At 41.4% G+C, this 17,422-nt stretch overlaps 1 protein-coding gene across 14 annotated transcripts in view; it reads left to right on the top strand.

Moving 5' to 3' along the window:
* The window catches only part of TENM3 (teneurin transmembrane protein 3), a 1,613,133-nt gene that overhangs the window by 998,371 nt on the left and 597,340 nt on the right, over window positions 1–17,422 (top strand). The window contains exon 1 of one of the 14 annotated variants that reach the window (XM_063920684.1): window positions 7,990–8,382. The exons of the other annotated variants lie outside the window; for them this stretch is intronic. The gene's annotated coding sequence lies outside the window, so the exon portion shown is untranslated. Of the gene's footprint in view, window positions 1–7,989; window positions 8,383–17,422 lie in introns of those variants that run through there. 14 annotated transcript variants of the gene reach the window in all.

The raw sequence follows: 17,422 nt of genomic DNA on the forward strand, positions 1-17,422 counted from the left end.
GACGGGGCTAAAATGATGTGATTTGCATCATTTTAGCCCCTCCACCACCACACGGACCCGCGAATACCAGTGAGTATCTCTTCATCATGCACGCATCATATGCGGGAGAACTGCCTGCTCTTCCGGGGGTGTTGGGGGCTACCCCAAGAAATCAGGAGCCTCTGGCAACTTCTGGGAGAGTAGGCAAATATGACCTTAATTCTTGTGGTGGCAACCTCAATAACCCCCCATCCCAGGAGCCGGCTCCCCTAGGCAACTGCCTAAATGGTAGCTCCGGCCCTGGCACCACCCCTTATCCATAGGTTCCCATTGAAAAATGACTTCCTACTAACGTTTACAACAGTGCCAATTACTCTCCAGTAGCATAACCCACATCCTCATTTTGTGTAACCTCCTACCCCTAGTGTAATAAAGCCTTGTTTTTGCACATGGTCGTCTACATTGCATACACCAGTGGTCCCAAACTTTTGGGAACAGTGAGAATGAAATTTTTTTTCACAGCACCCCCCAGGACAAAAGTTCTTATTTATAAAATAAATATAAAATAACTAAATTGGGTTTACATGTCATCCATAGGTTAATTTATGTGGTAAGGAACAGCATTATTTTATGATTGGAAGGCACCAGCACTGGTTTTGCCTATTTCATTGACCATAATTTGAATTGCCCCGAGGCAACACAGCACACAGTTTGGGAACCACTGGCATACACCATTTACCCATATTAGCGCAGTGTCCTCCATCAACCCTCTCCCCGATCACGAGTGCAATAACTAGTTTCCACCGCGTGACAAATGCATTCGCTCTTGTTGTGCAGTATCACTGGCTTTTCCCTAATACATATTGGTTACCAGCTACACAGTCACTTTATACAATTTAAATACACTTTTTATTTGTTTGTTTTTTTGCCTCATTTTTAAATAAATAAATAAATATTTATATTGGAATGTAGTACATGAAAAATATGTACTTTCCTAGCAATTCCTGCACATGATATATTTAACCTGCATTAACTTATAATTGATAGATTATGTGTAAAACTCATCACAGCATTAAGACATTACAAAATGGTGTGAACTATCTTATTACAATCTATTTCCGAAGCACTTTTCAGGCAGTAACTCCCACATCAGACAACCGTGAAGTGTGACAATAGACGACACAAGGAATACCATACATTTTACATTGACTCTAAACTTTTGCAATTTAAGTACTGCATGTGTCCCTCTAAACTGTAAAAAGCCACACATTAACTTTGATCTCAGTAAGATACATAGTAACATAGTAACTAAGGTTGAAAAAAGACAATTGTCCATCGAGTTCAACCTATTTGTGGTCTCCTATGCAGTCTTATTATAGGACTAGTTATTTTTATGTTAGGACTAGTTATATTAACTATAATGCGTGCCTACGCACCATAACCCTGAATATCTTTATCCAATAGGAATATATCTAACCCATTCTTAAAGGTGTTGACCGAGGCCGCAGTTACTACTCTCAGGCAGGGAATTCCAAACACGTATTGTCCTTACTGTGAAAAAACCTTTTCCCCTCAATGTGCGGAAACTCCTCTCCTCTAACCTAAGCGAGTGACCACGTGTCCTCTGTGCTGATCTTATAGAAAACAGGTCCCTCCCAAGCTCTGTGACCCCTTATATATTTGTAGATGTTGATCATGTCCCTTCTTAGTCTCTTAGTCTCCTCTTTTCCAATGTAAACATGCCTAGCCTTGCAAGCCTTTCCTCGTATTCCAGCGTCTCCATGCCCTTGATTAGTTTGGTCGCCCGCCTCTGAACCTTTTCTAGCTCCGGGATATCCTTTTTGTAATATGGTGCCCAAAATTGCACACAGTATTCAAGATGTGGCCTCACTAGTGATTTATATAATGGGAGTATAATACTCTTGTCCCTTTCATCAATTCCCCGTTTTATGTATGCTAATATCTTATTAGCTTTCTTTGCTGCACTCCTACTTTGGGTACTGCTGCTTAATTTGTTATCTATGTGAACCCCTAAGTCTTTTTCCAGTACAGAATCCCCTAATATTACTCCATTTAGTATGTAGGTGTAATTTTTGGTCTTGCCCCCACAGTGCATTACCTTACACTTGTCTGTGTTGAATCTAATTCTCCATTTTGCTGCCCATGCTTCCAGTTTAGTTAAATCGTTCTGAAGAGACTCAGCATCCCCCTCCGTATTTATAACCTTACACAATTTGGTATCGTCTGCGAAAAATTGCACCATGCTCTCTAAGCCTACTGTTATGTTGTTGATGAAAATGTTGAACAAAAGTGGTCCAAGTACAGACCCTTGTGGCACACCACTTAGTACTTTAGTCCAATTTGAAAATGATCCATTGACCACAACGTGCTGCTCCCTATTATCTAACCAATTACTAACCCAAGTGCATATTGTGCTCCCTAGCCCTATTTCTTGTAGCTTATAGATAAGACACATGTGTGGTACAGTGTCGAAAGCTTTGGCAAAGTCTAAAAAGATTATATCCACCTCCTTACCCTGATCCAGGTTCGCACTTACTGTTTCATAAAAGCCAGGTAAGTTGTTCTGACATGATCTGTCCTTCACAAATCCATGTTGGTTCCTTTTAATGACCTTATTTGCTTCAAGGAACTTTTGAATACTGTCCCTTAGAATACCTTCCAATACTTTCCCCACTATAGATGTAAGACTGACTGGTCTATAATTACCTGGTTCAGCTTTGCTCCCCTTTATCGGCACTACCTCCGCTATACGCCAGTCCTTAGGAACCATACCCGATTTAACCGAATCCATGAAGATCAAAAATAGAGGTCTTGCTAGTTCAGCGTGCAGATCCATAAGAACCCTCGGGTGAATTCCATCGAGACCAGGTGACTTATTAATCTTTAACTTTTTTAATCGGTCACAGACTACCTCCTCACACAAATAAGCATTTAGCAGTGGGACATTATCTTTGTTGAGATTTTGTGTTAGACCCAGCATTTGGCCCTCTCTGGTAAATACCGTTGAAAAAAACTTTTTTAGTTTGTTTGCTATGTCATTATCATTTTTTATTAAGACTCCCCTCTTGTCCTTTAAAGGGCCTATACTCTCCTTCTTTAGTCTCTTACTATTTATGTACTTAAACAAATTTTGGGATTCGCTTTGCTTTCCTTTGCTACTAGTCTTTCAGTTTCTACTTTAGCCACTCATTCCTTTTTTGCATATTTTGTTACTGTCCTTATAGTGTTGAAATGACTCCGCATCCCCCTCAGATTTGTATTTTTTAAATGCTCGTCTTTTTTTGTTAATTAATTCCTTTATATTTTTGTTAAACCACTTTGGTTTGGGATTTTTATTCCTATTTTTGCTGCTGGTGGGAATAAATTTACGAGTATTATTAATTAGCAGTGATTTTAATACATCCCATTTCTCTGTAGTATTTTTTCCTTGAAACAGAATTTCCCATTCAGTGTCCCTTAAAGCTTCCTTCATCATGTTAAAGTTGGCTTTGCTAAAGTTTAGAGACCTAGTTGAGCCAGTATAGGAAGATGTTAAAATAATCAAATGAATCAGAGTAAAGGGGGGTACACGCGGAGAGATCCGTGCCTAAATTCTAAGCATTCTAGAAATTAAGCACAGATCTCTCCGTGTGTATGCACCTAGCGATAGCGATGCGCGGCCCCGCACCTCGCTATCGCTGCCTCTAGATTTGGCATGCATGAATTACAAATCTAGTTGGATTGCTAATTTCACCCAGCGGTGAATGTGTGCTGAGTGGGTGGAGAGATGTGTGCTGAGCAGTCTGTGCTAGATCGCTCAGCACACATCTCCCCTATGTGTACGGAGCTTTAGAGATGCCACATGCCCTTAGAATAGATAACACATGACACTCATGGCAAATCAAAAACTTTTCAGACCACTTACAGTGCCCAATTACCCAACCCACCCCCATATGCCCTTTGAGAACATATTCACCTCAGAAATTACCCACAAACCTCCTGCTTTCCCTTAACACCCCTCTGCATCATCATTCACTTCTTAAATAAGATCTTTTGTCATGGATGGAGCTCGGTGGTGCACATAAGAGCTGAAATCAATTGGGCATAAAGCAAAGAGAAGCATCTAACCCTCTTGTCTATGGTTACTGTCTACCCTGTCTGTGTCACTCTGGTCTGTTAGCCCCTCACCTTTTAGATTGAAAGCTCGCAAGAACAGGGACTTCTTTCCTCATGTGCCTTTCCTTTTCTTACTTACACAATCTTATACTCCGTACTCCCTTGATGGCACCTAACCCCGGGTTTAATATACCTGTCCTATTTTGTCATGTGCTGTAAGTGCTGTTTTCTTGTTTGCTCATTTGATTATGTACTGTGTAATGGGCGCTGCGGATCCCTTGTGGTGCCATATAAATAAAGGATAATACTAATAATAACAATAATAATTAGGAAGTTGGTGAAGGTTCCATGGTCACATTCAGCCCTTGGGACACTTGAAGCCCATCACTCATCTAAAGCTTTATCTCTTTAAAAAAAAAAACTTTAGAAAAAGGGAGGTACTCGTACAGCTTTCATTCAGTCCTCTTCAAAATAGTTAGTACAATCTACATTAAAAATGCTAGTCAGTTTAATCTGTTTCCATGGGGTAAATGTATGAAGCAGTGATAAGTGTGGAGAAGTGAGCCAGTGGAGAAGTTGCCCATGGCAACCAATCAGCTGCTCTGTATAATTTTTTAGTATGCAAATTATAAATGTTACTTTAATGCTGATAGGTTGCCATGGGCAACTTCTCCACTGGCTCACTTTTCCACTCTTATCACTGCTTCATACATTTACCCCTATGTCTCAAACTGATCAGAAGAGTGAAGGGATTCTGTAGTCTTTGTTTTATATTGGATAAAGGGCGCTTTTCCAGCTATCCTTAAAGTGGCAAACACAAAATTTGGCCATCTGAAGTATAAAACAAGACCTGTTGTCCACAAGATCAGATTTTTCAGTGAGGGACTTTTAATCAGGCACATGTGGCAGTGGCACATACCTAGAGGTGCCAAGTTCTGGAGGCTGCACTCAGGTGCTAGTTTCATTTCTGTCTTTCCTGTAGAGTGTGGACAGATAGCACACGCAAGATGATGTGCGATATGGTACAGTTTAAATATAATGTAGTTACTGGGGAAATGGATGGCATGATCATTTGCCCGCACTGGGGACTAGCCAATCAGCTGCTGGGCCTGTCAGGTGCCTGCCCATGTCTCAGCCATCTCGTTGAACTGGGCTGTAGATGCAGTAGGGTATGTGACCGGTCTATAGTCCTTTGAAGATGGTGTACGTTTTAGTACAGTGGAAATATTTAGTAGTTAGCAGGAAATTCCATGTTGTCACCAACATACCGCCCAACCACCCTGATTTCACTGGGACAGTCCCGCTTAGGAGGTACTGTCCCGCGAGCTGGCCGCAGTTGCTGCCGGGTGGTATTCAGTATGCCGGCAGTTGGGATCCCAGCGCTCAGTATACCGGCGTCGGAATCCCGACACCCGGCATACCGACAACTATTCTCCCTCTTGGGGGTCCACGATCCCCCTGGAGGGAGAATAAATAGCGTGGCTCAAAGGGGCTCATTTGCGCACACCCAGCTGTCGGTATGCCGGCGATTGGTATCCCGGCGCTGGTATGCTGGCCGCCGAGATCCCGGCCGCCGCCATACCATACTACACCCTTGCTGCCTTGTCCCCGGAGAGTAGCATACATATTATATGACAAGTTATAGCTCATAACTTGTTTTATTGCTATATTATACTGCCAATTGCCAAAATTAGGGATTCTAAAATAATAATTCAAATAATAAAATTCTGGCGGGGGCAACTATTAATGTGCCTAAGAGGGCCAGACCCTTAAATCTACCCCTGCCTCTCAGCAGGGACAAACACAACATTTATAGAGGGGGAGCCTTCATTTCAGAGCTAGAGTGGCCAGTCTTTGAAGAGGGCATCATTAGCAATTACATGTATTATCAAGTACAGTGATACTTCAGATGCATACCGGGCCAGTGGTCACAGTAAGCCATTACATGTGGCAGTAGGGACAGCTCGCTGAGCTGATTGTTGTTTTTTTATTTTTCATATGTGGGCACCAATCCATAACCTAAGCTCTCGACTCACCCAAATCTAACTCTCTCTGCAAATGTTATATCTGACCCCCCCCTGCAGTGCAGATGGATTTGCTCATTAGCTAACAAATTTGCTGCTGCGATCAGGTCTGAATTAGTCCCTGAGTCCGCTCGCACCTCTGCAGCCTGTCCTGACTCCATCATGTGTAAGTGTGGCTCTAAAAAGGGTTAGCCCATGCTGTGCAATTCATTTACTACCCCCAGAGTTCAGACAGTGGCATCTGGCGATCTCTCCTGTTATCTGCCATCCACTATAAATTCACATAGGTACGCATACAGGGGGTGATTCCAAGTTGATCGCAGCAGGAAATTTTTTAGCAGTTGGACAAAACCACGTGCACTGCAGGGGGGGTGGGGGCAGATATAACATGTGCAGAGAGAGTTAGATTTGGGTGGGTTATTTTGTTTCTGTGCAGGGTAAATACTGGTTGCTTTATATTTACACTGCAATTTAGATTGCAGATTGAACTCACCACACCCAAATCTAACTCTCTCTGCACATGTTATATCTGCCCCCCCCCCCCCCCCTGCAGTGCACATGGTTTTGCCCAACTGCTAAAAAAATTCCTGCTGCGATCAACTTGGAATTACCCCCACAACATGCTCCAATGAGTGTCCCAATGGCTTTTGTTCTTAAGTTTCATATTTCCCCACATGGATTCCACTGACTGCGAGTGGGCACCTGTATCCGGATTTACAAAGTTCAGCGAATAACAGGAGCAGTGGGCAGATAATGGCAGTGGCAGGCACATAACAGGAGGCAGCGGGCACCCAACTGGAGGCAGCAGGCATATAACGGCAGTTGTGGGCACATAACAGGAGGCAGCGGGCAGATAATGACATCAGCAGGCCGATAACAGGAAAAGTAAAATGTGGGGCACATAACAGGAAAGATCTGTGTCTGGAGCTCTAGAGATATCCCAGTCTCTAGTAGAGTTGATGCGCATTTGCCTGTCCCTGGTATTATATGGCATCTCATATACTTTCCATTAAACATTGTCCTACACCAGTGGTTCCCAGACGCGGTCCTCAAGAAACCCGAATGGTCCAGGCTCAGCACAGATAGTTAAATCAAATTGCCTGAGGTGCTAAAGTCACCTGTGGCCAGGCATGGATAAACTTAAAACCTGGACGGTTGGGATGGCTTGAGGACCGTGTTTGAAAACCTCTGTCCTACACAATTTCACCCAGGTATCTTCCTGTAGTTATCACAAAGTATCCAGACTTTCTACCTCTTACTAAACATACTCTCACATTGAAGCGACTGGAATTTCCGCCGCTACTGTGAGAATATCCCTATTTGATGACAGGTGTGATAATTACAACTTCAGTTAATTAGGTAGATTTAGCTGTGTGCAGTCAGGATATCCTCCAGGCACAAGCTGAGGAGACACTATTGTATGTGCAGGGTATTCCATACCCCAGCGTTCATTCACACAACAATATACACATACTGTAGCAATAGGACATGGTAATAATACTGCTCTGCACATACACCGTACATCCCAATAAACAGCATAAATAAAATAATAAGAAGAATAATTAATAATAGTAATAAGAATAATTAATATATATATACAGAGAGAGAGGGAGAGAGTGAGATAAAATGGGAGAACCCACATTTATTTGCTGATATAAGAGAGGGAGAAGACAGGAATGAGAGAGTAATGTTTCTTATTTTATTACTGTAAATGACAACTCTTATCACAATATGAAAATATTATTTTTCAACTCCAGGATGGCTGGAGTGCTATTCCCACTAGGTGTCACTTCTGACAGGTGGACAGCGGTAGCCTAGGTAAATAGGGTAGGCATTGTGCGAGTAAGAGTTAAAAGAAGGCAAGCTCTGCCCCCTCCTCCTGCCTGGGTGTAAACAGAGGAGTCTCAGCCTATCATGTCTGATTGCTGCTTGCTGCTTGAAGAGAAAGCCAGACTCTGTAATGTGATACATTATAGACTGGTTCAACTTGCACAGGCTGAGCTCTGCCACCACTCACATAGGCACACACACAGGCAAGCAGGCTCAGCAACAGGGAAGGTGCCCCCACTAACAGCCTGGAGAGCCTGAACCCCTGGCACAGAAGAAGTGGGCATCTATATCCTCCCCACACTGTACCTTGCTGTGCTGCTCTTGGAATGGGAGGAGGCTCTGCTTGCTAGAATCTCGGCACAAGCACCATTAGCATCTGAAATGAGATTGCTTTTTTAACCCTTGAGGAATCAAAGAGAAGACTCAGAGAGAGGTAAAGGACGCTATACTGCACTTCTTTTTTAAATGTGTTTCTTTAATATGTCACTGAAATGTACTAGATCACCTGGCTTTGCTTCCAGCAGAAAAAAAATTGTGCATGCAGTGGTTCTTAATTGTATAACCTTACTGTCCTGTAAAGCCCCCATGCCTTTGTTGTAGGATGCATTTAGCTGTACAGTACACAGCTTAGCCTGCTTCTGGCATAGGACCACCAGGGCATGCCTCCCCATCCATCTTATCCAAGCAGGGCGAGAACTGTACTGCAGTCCCACTCTATAGTGTACCACATCCCACTATTCCATCTATACTATGGCACCCTATCACCAAAGTGGTGTCTCCGAGGGATCAGGGAAATGACTTGTTAATGCATGAGGGCAGGCAGAAGTAATGTAGCAGGGTAAAGGATTGCTGTGTGGAAATAAATAGTGCTTATTGTGTGCACATGCCTAACGCCGCCTTGTTGGAGTGTGTGTCTAATTGACAGTATGTGCAGAATACGGTTGTGGCAGAGAGTAATTTAGGGTTCTTCGAGGCTTTAATATAATCAGTTGCATTGCCCTGAGATTGTGCAGTTGAAGATTTGATCCCATCGCAGTGGAGTGGAAATACTTTCTGTAATTGAAAGCAGATTCACGTCTGCCATTCCGCGAGCCAAGATTTTCTTTCTTAAAATAAACCTTTTGTTCTCAAACTTTAGATTGTTCCTGAAGCCAGCCGGAGAGTTGTGTTTGACAATTATTCATTCAGTGTGATAAGGTGTATCGCAATACAGCCAGAGTTAAAGGAAAATGTTGTCTGATTTAATAAACACACACTCTACTCGTGGCATATATTTTATCACAGAGAGAGCGAGATTCCATCTATCCTCTACAGTGAATATATAGTATATATTTAAATAGATATTGCTATGGATCTACTTGTCAGACCGTACACTCAGACCTTAGATAGCATGTTGAATAGATTTCTCTTCCCACTTGTTTCTTCTCTAGTATGTGGTTAAACTATGTAAAGCTTTGTTTCAAGCGCCATAGGTTATTGAATTTAATTCAGAGTGATGGTATTTATGTTCCCCTTTCATCTGCTCTTTATTAACTCTGCAAACCCCCCCCCCCCCCCCCCCCCCCCCATTCCTCTCTGGACTTGGCTTTTAGAGGGAGAAAAAAAAACAATGCGGGCATTTTAAATTCCAGTTTGAATGCCCTGGTATGATTCCTGCAGACAAAGGCTAACGTGGTGATTCTCTCCGCGTATGTCTGGTGCACAATAGGTTCCAGTGGAGGAAGCACAAAGAAATCATTTCCATTTTAGACAGTTTGTATTATTTATTTGTGATGATAGATGTTACGTTTTCTGCACTGACAAAGGCTATGCTTGAGCATCTGATGTGCAAAATGAGCCGATAAAGCACTTACCCTAGGTAGAAACCTTTTATGCGATGGCTGCTGTGTGTTAATAGGAGGAACCGAGTTATATATTTTACTGGCAGGTTCTAATGTTGTATCTCTTTAATAATGCACAGCAGTGGTTTGTACTTGTGTACGTCTTCAAAGACGACTCTCCTGACAGTCTTCTGGCAATGAAAGAGTTAGCACCCGCACTAATTGTGTGTAAAGTGCGTTGCTTATTGCACATAATAGTAACGCGTTGCTCTTTGCTGTTGGGGAATCTGTCATTTTCCCCAGAATTTCCTGGGCATTTAAAACTTTGTGGTCTGTGCATCCTGACAGTGAAATGAGTGGATGCCTGGCAGGGATGGTGCATATCTGCAGAATCGTTTACCCATACTTGTTTGCTTGTGTTCCAGTAACCCTCTTTATTTGTAGACTAGCTTTCTTCTTTGGGATTCAATATTAAACAGAGGAAAAGCAGTCCTCAGCATATTATTAAAATACCTGTGAACATCTGATATTATGCACAAGGGTGCCTGATGAAGTGTGACCTGATGTATCTAGTGATTTATATTACTCTAGTACATTATACTGTGACTCATGTGAGTGCAAATAATCTATAACACATTCATTGCTAGGGGGACCCTACAGTGCCCTGCCAATATCTTGCAGCCTATCTACGGCAGTATGAAACTTTTTTTTCCCCCTATGTTAATTCATCTACTCTTTCTTAAGGCCTGTTTATAGTGCTGCTGTGACTTGTTGGTTCCTGCAGCAGTAGATCTTAATCACGTTGCAAAATCAAATCATTCATGCTATAAAAACCTGATTTGGGTGGAACCAACATGAAATAATTGCCAGACCTTCCATATCTATAGTACTGATAATTCTTCAAGTGCTGCATAGCTAAACATTGACGTACAGTATTCTGACATTGCCTAGATGAACAGTGACCTTACTAGAACTGTTCCACAGTGTTTTTCTTGTATTTTTATTGCATTTTATTTTGTTTGTTTGTATGTTTTTGTAGATGGTGCTTGTCTTTGGCTAGTATTTTGTTTTAATGTATTGTGCTTGTCCACACAATACATCTGTATACATAGATGGGGCAAGTGGTTACTAAAAGCAGTCTTTAACTGTGATCTAGAACCAAGGATCCAGGGGTCAGTTAGATGAGTCACAACTTTACCTTTTGTTGTGATATACTCTGTAATGACCAATGACCTCCACACTTTAGATGTAGCTATCATTTCACTCTGTGGGTGGGCAGTAGTCGTGCCTTGAAGGCCGTCTAAGGATGCCATCTTCAGTCCTCCAGTCCTTACAGGGCTCTGGTTGTGCTTCGGTTTCAGAGGCAATAATGATAAACAAGCTATGAGTTCCCTAGTGTGAGAACTTTGCTTGGATATGTAAATTATACTAAAAAATGTAGCCTTTATCCAAACTTGGACATTTCCATAACTATTTTCTAAAAGCAAATAGGTTATATTAATGTTAGCTGGAACAGTCCTGGGAGATATATGTGGAAATACGTATGCACAGTTGGACTGTGAGTCTGCAGCTACATAGATACTAGGGTAAATACGTATGCCCAGTTGGGCAGTGAGTCTGCAGCTACATAGATACTAGGGTAAATACGTATGCACAGTTGGGCAGTGAGTCTGCAGCTACATAGATACTAGGGTAAATACGTATGCACAGTTGGGCAGTGAGTCTGCAGCTACATGGATACTAGGGTAAATATGTATGCCCAGTTGGGCAGTGAGTCTGCAGCTACATAGATACTAGGGTAAATACATATGCACAGTTGGACAGTGAGTCTACAGCTACATAGATACTAGGGTAAATACGTATGCTCAGTTGGACAGTGAGTCTGCAGCTACATAGATACTAGGGTAAATACGTATGCACAGTTGGACAGTGAGTCTGCAGCTACATAGATATTAGGGTAAATACGTATGCCCAGTTGGGCAGTGTGTCTGCAGCTACATAGATACTAAGGTAAATACGTATACACAGTTGGACAGTGAGTCTGCAGCTACATATATATTAGGGTAAATACGTATGCACAGTTGGACAGTGTGTCTGCAGCTACATAGATACTAGGGCAAATACGTATGCACAGTTGGACAGTGTGCCCTCAGCTACATAGATATTAGGGTAAATACGTATGCACAGTTGGACAGTGTGCCCTCAGCTACATAGATACTAGGGTAAATACGTATGCACAGTTGGACAGTGTGTCTGCAGCTACATAGATACTAGGGTAAATATGTATACGCACAGTTGGACAGTGTGCCCTCAGCTACATAGATACTAGGGTAAATACGTATGCACAGTTGGACAGTGTGTCTGCAGCTACATAGATACTAGGGCAAATACGTATGCACAGTTGGACTGTGAATCTGCAGCTACATAGATACTAGGGTAAATACGTATGCACAGTTGGACAGTGTGTCTGCAGCTACATAGATACTAGGGCAAATACGTATGCACAGTTGGACAGTGTGCCCTCAGCTACATAGATACTAGGGTAAATACGTATGCACAGTTGGACAGTGTGCCCTCAGCTACATAGATACTAGGGTAAATACGTATGCACAGTTGGACAGTGTGTCTGCAGCTACATAGATACTAGGGCAAATACGTATGCACAGTTGGACAGTGTGCCCTCAGCTACATAGATACTAGGGTAAATACGTATGCACAGTTGGACTGTGAATCTGCAGCTACATACATACTAGGGTAAAGGGACAGTGGGATGTTTTTTTTCCATCTATTTAAGAACTTTCCATTTTTCAGATACGTTTTAAATTTCCATTTCAGATTATACATTGCACGCAATAAACTTACCTTCTGTTTATTATAATACCTAGTGACTGACCTTTAAGTATTATTTGAGCAAAACAAATAACCATCATTCTACAGACAGATCACCCGTACAGTTTTCCTGTTACCGTTATAGGCTGCTCTCCCGATATGACGGTGACTACTGTATGTCATGGCACTGTAGTACTCAGAAACATTAATGCTATTCTTTAATAAGCTATTGTATTAGTCTTTTTCTTGCATTTTCGACCCCTTTGACACAAATTGTTTGATTGTTACATGTAAAAAAAAGTTATTAAAAATATCAAAGTTCTCTAGGCACAATTTGAACCTAATAAAAGTTGACAGGTATTTTATATGGGGGGGGGAGGGAAGGAAGGGAGTGACATCTGTTACAAACTCTGTCATTTTTTTTTCCTTCCGTTGCTGTTTTATATGGAAATGTGCATCAATTTTGTGACTTAAAACTTTCCATTTGTCTTGAATAGACTCCTTTGAGACAGAGTGGGGCACGGGAGAGCAGTGGCTGCTTCAGTACAGAGATCCTTGTGATAATTAATACTGTAAGATGGATAAAACCCTCTGTTGCGGCTATTTGTTCTGTTTTTAAAAGGTCCACTAGAGAAGCGTTGCTACGCACCTGTCACCACTGCCGGTAACGTGAAGTGATCCCATGAATGCGCTTGCATTGAGCCATTACTAAAGTGCATTTGAAAAGGTGCAACAAGTCGCTATACAATGCTTCTTGGAAATGAACAAAAATCCTATTTTCCATTGTGATTGTCAATTAAAGGACAAAGCTTTGGAGATAAATTCCAGTCATCTAAAAAAAAAAAAAAAAAAAAAATCTAATTCCAATGTAACCGTATTATTGTTTAGCCCCCTCTTGTGGGCATAGCTGCAAATTAATATATGTAATAAGAAAAAGGTAAAATACAAACCTGATGTATAATTTAAATTCAGAGATTTCAGTATCTTTATATATTTCTTGCACTAAATCTGTGATTACTTTTTTGTCAACTGACTTCTACCCCGTAGATGCATTGATCTGTTCTGCAGTTATCCCCCCCCCCCACTCCCAAACTGCAGAATGAGTTGTAGTGGCCTCAACACACGACTTGTTGATGGATTCCTTAATTACTTTCAGCTAATTCTTCCAGCTTTGTCTGGCGCGCATGTGGCACAGTTTTAACATGCTTGCAAAAATGTCACATGTGACTAATGGTGATTAAATAGACATCAGCAATAATTGTGTTTCTTTTCAGTACTTTCTGCACCCCCTCCCCGAAAGTGTCCTTTTTCTGCAGGTTTTGAAAGGGTGCAGATTTCTAACAGCAATTTCATGTATAATGTGGCTCACAACTTATTCATCAGGAGAAAACCACATGATGATTCGCCAATTAAAATGTGTGTGGCTTTTGATTAATCCCAGTCATGGCTGAATTATACAAACATATTCACAGACATATATTAGACTTTATTTTCATATATATGTGCTGCAGAATATGAATGGAGTTGAAAAAGTATATTTATATTTTGTGAACGGTTCAGTTAATTTATTTTTTTGAGGCGGTGAGGGAAAGTTATTTTCATGTTGTTTATTTTCAAGGACTTATGTTTTCAGTTGATGATAGTTTTATACAGTGCAACGTAGACCTGTATTTATGATACAACAGGTTATCAAATTTGCAATTTTTCTGTGTTTTTGCTCTTGGGGCTTAAACCACCAATAATATTGAATAGAATACCCTAAATCCTATACCAGGTTGTAGCCATAAGTGAGGACCAACCTGAAATCAGGATGGGGAAATTATCTCCCTAGATATTCAATATTATAACATTACCCATAATACAGATTTTCAGTCTCTAGGTTCCTCTAGAAATCATGAATAGAAATTGCTGGTAGGATGAAAAGTGAAATAGTTTTCCAGTAGTTTTTTTTGGGGTCTACTGTTTTTTTTTTTTTTTTCTCCCTTTCTTGTTTTGGAACAGCCAAAAACAACAAGCTCAGACGTTCGCTAATGCAGTAAAAGCACATTCCTCTGTGCGCTAAAGTTGCCAAAAAATCTGAGAAAGGGAAAGAGGCCATAGCTTCCAGCAACTCCACAGAGAGACCTACGAAGCAACTTTTGTTTTCTCTTTGACACTGTTGATTTGTTCAATTAGTAAAATGTCCTGGATTTGAGGGGAAAGAAGTACACATGGCAAAAGTTTACACTCTCTCTCTCTCTCTCTCTCTCTCTCTCTCTCTCTCCTGCCGGTGAGGCAGGGATGCGCTGCTGTCGGTGAGGCAGGGATGCGCTTATATTGGTGAGAGGTGGCTCTGTGATGAGGTTTTAGTGACCGTTTGTTAGTTCAGGGGCATGTGGTTATGCTGGGAGGTGTGCAGCCATTGGGAAACAGATATAACATAACATAACATATGGGGGCAGATTTAACAATGAGTTATATTCTTGTTATCACTTGTTACGAATGTTAAGTGGTGCTCCAGTTGTTAAATCTGCCCTATAGTATGTTTGTATTTAGATGTTATTCTAATGAGCTTGAAGACCACTTGTTGCTGTTTTTAACTCACTTGGATAGTGAATATTTCAATTAGCGGTCATCAATTCAGTTTTAAAACATATGCCCATATATAGTAAGCCTTGGAGAGTGATATATAGCATGGTGATAAACTACCAACCAATCGGCTCTAAACTGTCATTTTTCAAACACAGCCTGTAACATGGCAATTAGGAGCTGATTGGCTGGTACTTTATCACTTGATAAATCTGAGCAATAGAATCCTGAGCTCTTACTGTTACCTCCCCTTCCTGTTTATTATAGTAGAACAGTGACAGGTAACCACAGTTACTGTTTCTTTTTCATTTGTTTGCGAGTTTTTTTATTTTGAAGCTTTGTTTCAACAATATCTAAACTTTTTGGAAAACAAAGGTAAACCTTCAGTACAGACTGGTGAGCTCAAATCCTTTTTCAAAGGAAGACAGCAGGGAGATGAATAACAGCGCTGGAAAATCTTTATTTATAGATCTGTTAACTTGGAGTGATATATTGAGATATACATCTGCTCTGCTCTTCTGGTTTTGGAAAAGACTCCAAAGTTTAGATAAAGCTTAGGATACTCTAATGGATTTCTTACACACAGTCGTTAGTATGTAAAGCTTTAAAAAAATAAAAAAAATCTATGTGGTATTGGATTCTGCTGGGTTTGATTTGCATGGGTATAGCAGGCACAGGAGATGTCCTAGTATATACATAAATGTGCTGTCTGTACTACAGAGCAGGGGAAATAAAGAAATGTGTGACAGCTGAGGCCCGGAGTGATATTCTGACTGAGCACCAGGAGATCTTTAGGGGATGGCACCAGGCACTTGGCAGTGACATTCCAGCTAGACCTGTCCACTCTGCCAGTCTTCCGTACTTTCATCAGCAAGTGAATCTGTTACCTGAGTGACCTCAAATGACTTAGCTAAAAAAAATACAAATATATTGTGCTGTGTATATTGTTATTGCTCAGTGTTGTCCGCACACAGGTTAGAGTTGAAATGATTTCTGTTACAGACATGGTGGTTACATTTACACGTTGATAACACGTTTATTTCATTTGCATGGTATGAGGAAGTGGTGGCATGTAAAGCAGATGAAATAGACACGGATAAGTAATATGTTTGTGTGTAAGCAGCGGGGATGTCTAGAATAAATAGCTGGAATTTTAACCAGATCAGAAGCAGGTAGCTTGTGGTTCCCCAGCTGTTGTGGTACTACAAGACTCAGCAGGGCAAACTTGAGACCTGTTGGGATGGCAGCCACAGATTGCTACCACATGATATAGAAGAGATTTATTTTTTTATAATAAAATGTTAAATTATGGTGGCAGATCCACTGTAAATGGAAATGAAACCAGGCTATCTAGGTGGAATTCTACTCACTGCCTGAAGTCCCATTTCACAGTCTGGAGAAGTAATTCAGTCAAGGCAGATACAGACAATCTGATAGGAAACACATCAGACTAATATAGGATACATTCCAGTCTAGGAGCAAATTATCATCCTATGTTTATTTTTTATCTTTTCACTTCCATTCCCAGTTCTCTTGCTCGTCCTCCTCTTCATAGTATTTAGGACTGTGTCCCAGATACAGAGCTGATAGCTGATTATCCAAGCCATTGCCATAACACCGCAGATGGGCTGCCCAGCTCCCCAATACCAGAACAGCTTTTCTGCACTGTGTAAAAGCCCAGAGTCCGGTTCTATACTTACTGGACATGTTATTGTGAACTACCGGGATTATTTTTTACATTGACCAGGCTAACTTCCATATTTCCAGTAGTTTTCTGACATAAAGGCATTTGGGAGGTATGGTTTAGAGATGAAAGCAAAGTAGTATTATATTTTATTTATGTGACACCATAAGGAGTCTGCACTGGCTGCAGGCGTTAAATATGTTATACACATGGGGACTAAGGTGCACTGGTGCAGGGATAGTGGTGTGAGGAGACAATGGCCCTCATTCTGAGTTGATCGCTCGTTGCCTTTTTTCGCAGCGTAGCGATCAGGCTAAAAATCGGCTGTTCTGCACATGCGTATGGGCCGCAGTGCGCACGCGCTAAGTACTTTCACACAAAACTTTGCAGTTTTACACATGGCCGAACGACTGTTTTATCTCGCTCGAGTGATCGGTGAGTGATTGACAGGAAAGGGGTGTTTCTGGGTGGTAACTGACCGTTTTCCAGGAGTGTGCTAAAAAAAGCAGGCGTGTCAGCAGAAAACGCAGGCGTACCTGTAGAAACTGGTGAGTGGCTGGCCGAATGCAGGG

The sequence above is a fragment of the Pseudophryne corroboree genome, chromosome 1 (assembly GCF_028390025.1).
Source record: "Pseudophryne corroboree isolate aPseCor3 chromosome 1, aPseCor3.hap2, whole genome shotgun sequence".
NCBI classification, from domain to species: Eukaryota; Metazoa; Chordata; class Amphibia; order Anura; family Myobatrachidae; genus Pseudophryne; species Pseudophryne corroboree.